This window comes from Mustela nivalis (genome assembly GCF_964662115.1).
Source record: "Mustela nivalis genome assembly, chromosome: X".
NCBI lineage: Eukaryota > Metazoa > Chordata > Mammalia > Carnivora > Mustelidae > Mustela > Mustela nivalis.
In genome coordinates this window covers 49,089,209-49,093,642 of record NC_139040.1, presented here as the reverse complement: position 1 = coordinate 49,093,642, position 4,434 = coordinate 49,089,209, and the positions used below count along the sequence as shown (strand labels likewise).

General features: G+C 37.2%; 1 pseudogene across 1 annotated transcript; it reads left to right on the top strand.

The window, feature by feature from the left end:
- The first annotated feature begins 733 nt into the window (after positions 1-733).
- Positions 734-3,690, top strand: LOC309855978 (THUMP domain-containing protein 1 pseudogene; annotated as a pseudogene). The gene has a single exon. The product of its transcript is annotated as a THUMP domain-containing protein 1 pseudogene (transcript).
- The last annotated feature ends 744 nt before the right edge of the window (positions 3,691-4,434 follow it).

Genomic DNA, 4,434 nt, shown 5'->3' with positions numbered 1-4,434 from the left:
CCATGAAATTTTAGTCTTTAAAAGTTAAATATTTTCAGTTTTCTTTTAAAATTCTCTCTTTCCTGTTTTAACCTATTTTAATCATTTGATCATATCAATACCTTTTTAAAAATCTTTTTAAATTTTCATTTTATATAGTTATATTCTATCCCTTCATTGTATTTAACCTTATTTTTTATATACATATGTTTTTCTTTCTTTAAAACTTTGGGATACAGTTTTTTTTATACCATACCAAAATATACTGTAAATCTAGCATATGGATTTGTTCTAGTGTCCAGCCTTATCATATTCTCTCCTTATTTTTGTTTTCATTTTTAACCTTCTTGTCTTACCAATTCATTTTCTAAAATCTTTTTAAATTTTCATCTTTACAATCATATTCCATCCCTTCTTCATGTTTAACTCTTATTTGTGTGTGTGTATGTGTGTATTGTTTTCATTCTTTAAACTTTTGGGAAACAGTTTCTTCTAATAGACCAAAATAAGCCCAAAATCAAGTGTGTGGCTCTGTTCTATTCACCGACCTAATCATATATATGTGTATATACATACACTTTTTTTTCTTTTCTTCTCTCCCCAGTTTCGGGTTTCTTCTGATTTGGTTAGGGTATATTTTTCTGGAGTTGTTGTTATCCTTTTAACATTTTATTCTTTTATTCATCTATTCCTCTCTGGAGAAAATGAGAAAGTGGGAAAACTCACCTTAAAAAAGAGAGAGAGAGAGCGGAGGTGAGGAAGCCGGGAACAGCGCAGAAACACGTTTCTCGCCAGCTTCGGTTCTCACGCGCCATGGCGACCCCCATCCAGCAGCCTCCTCAGTCGAGCGGCGGAAAGCGCAAAGGCAAAGCTCAGTATGTGCAAGCCAAGTGGGCGCGGCGCTGCGACGGCGGCGGGTCCCGGCAGCTGGAACCCGGGCTACAGGGCATTCTCATTACCTGCAACATGAACGAACACAAGTGCGTGGAGGAGGCGTACAGCCTGCTCAACGAGTACGGCGACGACATGTACGGGCCAGAAAAGTTTACAGACAAAGATCAGCAGGCCTCTGGAAGTGAGGGAGAAGATGATGACATGGAGGCTGCCTTGAAGAAAGAAGTTGGTGACATTAAAGCATCGACAGAGATGAAGCTAAGGAGATTCCAGTCAGTGGAGAGTGGAGCAAATAATGTAGTCTTCATCAGGACACTTGGAATAGAACCTGAGAAATTGGTACATCATATTCTCCAAGATATGTACAAAACCAAGAAGAAGACTCGGGTTATTCTACGTATGTTACCCATTTCAGGCACATGCAAGGCTTTCTTAGAAGATATGGAAAAATATGCAGAAACATTTTTGGAACCCTGGTTTAAATCTCCAAACAAAGGAACATCTCAGATTGTATATAAATCTCGAAATAACAGTCACATGAATAGAGACGAAGTTATCAAAGAATTGGCAGGAATAGTAGGCAGCCTCAATTCGGAAAATAAAGTGGATCTCACTAATCCGCAGTACACGGTGGTAGTAGAAATCATTAAAGCTGTCTGTTGCCTGAGTGTTGTGAAAGATTATATGTTGTTAAGAAAATATAATCTCCAGGAGGTGGTAAAGAGTGCTAAGGACCCATCACAACTTAACCCAAAGCAGTCCGTGAAAGCAGGAAATGGGAAAGAAGCTAAATTGGAATCTGGGAACAAATCAAACCAACATGATCCAGCAGAAGGAAAAAATAACCAGGAGGCAGTACCAGAAAATAATGAGGAACTGGGGCAGACAAAACCAAGATCTGAGACACAGGTGGTGAACGAGGGAGGAGCTAAACCTGAACTTGAAAGTCAAGTCACAGAAAGATCTGAGTCAAGTGAAAATGATCTCTCATAAGGATAAAAAAAAAACCTCCTTTGGTGTTACAGAGAGCTGCTGATATAAAACACTTGGAGATGAAAGTTCTGGATAATGCTGCAGAAATTGTTACTAAAGACCCATTTATATAAGAATGTTTAAAAAAAAAACAACTAAAGTCTGAACAAAGAGCACATAAATCTACATACAGAAATCCAGTGGCTTGTCAGAGGAAGAGTTCTCAACAGGATGTTTGAGTTGAAAGGTGAATTGCCAGAGTACATACAAGGAGCTACTAGGCCATATTTTTTGGAGTGCTCAGGAGCCCAATTATGGCTATAGAAACTAGTGTGTTCAGTGGACATTTTTCATCACGTGAACAAATGAAACAAGTTTCTGCAAGGTCCTGGAGAAAATGTATTTTCCTGAAAGTGATAAGATTCTCAGATTAAAAAGAAACAGACTCTTCGGAACTATCACTCTGCCAAAGGAACTCTTGAAATGTTTCTACAGCCAGTTGGACTTGAGAATGAAGAAAAGATAGCAACAAGTCTGGAGCCTTAACTAAAACTCTACATGAAGAACTGCAAAACCTAATTAAATAGCATTTTCTCTCCTTTTCCTAAAACTGAGGGAGGAACCTCTTCTCTGAATTTCAGCCTGAGATTTTCTCCAGGAGAAGAAAAAGAACTCTGAATCCTAGCCTGATAGTTCTGGGTTTTTGTGAAATCAGAGTATCCTTAACTTACTGCTCATACTCCCATGCCATGAGGGTTCCCTTAATTTGGAAGATTTTTCAAGGTTTTCTCTAGTGTAAAATTACTGAAAAACACTGGAAGAGACGGACACCAAAGAGGGCTGCATACTAAGTCCAGATTATTAATCAATAGTAAGAGGCTGTGAAATTAACTTTTGGAGATGGGTTTATTAAGTTTGAAACAGTTCAGTTGAGTCTTCCTGCACCAATGTCTGTGTTTATTTAATGGCTAGGGAATATGGGAATGTATTTGTATCCTCCTAAACTAGCTGTCCAGACTAGAAGGATTTGGGAGGGGCAAAGGCTGTTACAGACTCGACCTTGGTTAATGCAGATGAGTCTGGAGCTTCCTTTTCCATCTTCGATATGTAAAGTGTTAACTCTTAATAGGTTGAGGTCATCTTGGAAGGATGATAAGAGCATTTTCAGTGTCATTTGTGTGAACATGGAGGATAGGATTTTGGTGCCTTCATTGGACCTACTCCAAGAAAAAGATCATTTTATTTTGATAGTGCAAGACTCTGGGACTTCGGGAATAGAAGTGGCCATATGCTTTTGGAACGGCTAACTCTGCAGAACTGGATTCCTTTTACTTTGTAAAAGCTGCTACTCTACAGAAAGATTTTGCTTTAGTAGTTCTTTTTTAATCTTCTTGTATTTATTTGTATTTGGTAAGACTGAGTGCGACAAAAGCTCTTCTTCCCCAGTTCTAAAGCACTGTGTTCTTTTGGAATCCGAATCCCTTTATTGATATGTGAAAGGTTTCCCAACTTTATTGTCCCTGACATTTGAGGATGTTGTTTTATAAATGACAAATTTCCAGGATGTGAATTGAATGTTTTTTTTTCCTTTTAATTTTTTTTTTTTAAGTTATGTCAGTTAAAAAAACTTCAGTATTGTGGTTTAATAAACTTGTTTTGCTTTGTGGAGGAAGGAGTGTTATACTTAGTATCTTGAAACATGTTTGTGTAAGGTCACACATGATTTCTAAATGTTGTTTTTACTTGTATTTTGTTTTTGGTATGGCCAGATATTCAGCTTATTTTTCATAGTTCCTGATACTTTCAGAAAAAGCAAAATAAATTTGTTCCCTAAAAAAAAAAAAAGAGAGAGAGAGAGAGAGAGAGAACAAGTGCAAGTACCACCTGCTAGTGACCTAATCAATATGGACATTAGTAAGGTGTCAGAACTAGAATTCAGAATGACGATTATGAAGATGCTAGTTGGGCTTGAAAAAAACATTCTAGAGCATCCCTTTCTGGAGAAGTGAAATCCTTTTCTGAAGAAATAAAAGTACTAAAATCTAACCAAGTTGAAATAAAAAAAAAAGTTATTAATGAGGTTCAATCAAATAAAAGGAGGCTCTTACTGATAGGATAAGTGAGGCAGAAGAAAGACTTAGTGATATAGAAGACCAAATGATGAAGAATAAAGAAGCTGAGGAAAAAAGAGATAAATAACTACTAGATCATGACTGGAGAATTTGAGAGATAACTGACTGACACCATAAGGTGAAACAATATTAGAATAATTGGGATCCCAGAAGAAAAAGAAAGAGAGGGGCAGAAGGTATATTGGAGCAAATTGTAGCAGAGAACATCCCTAATTTGGGAATGAAACAAGTATCAACATCCAGTGGGCACAGAGAACCCCTCTCAAAATCAATAAAAATAAGTTAACACCCAGTAATTTATTAGTAAAGCTTAAAAGTCTCAGAGACAAAGAGAAAATTCTGAAAGCAGCTTAGGACAAGAGGTCTGTAATTTACAATGGTATTAGATTGGCAGTAGACCTATCCACAGAGACATGGCAAGCCAAAAGGACTGGCATGATATATTCAGAGTACTAAA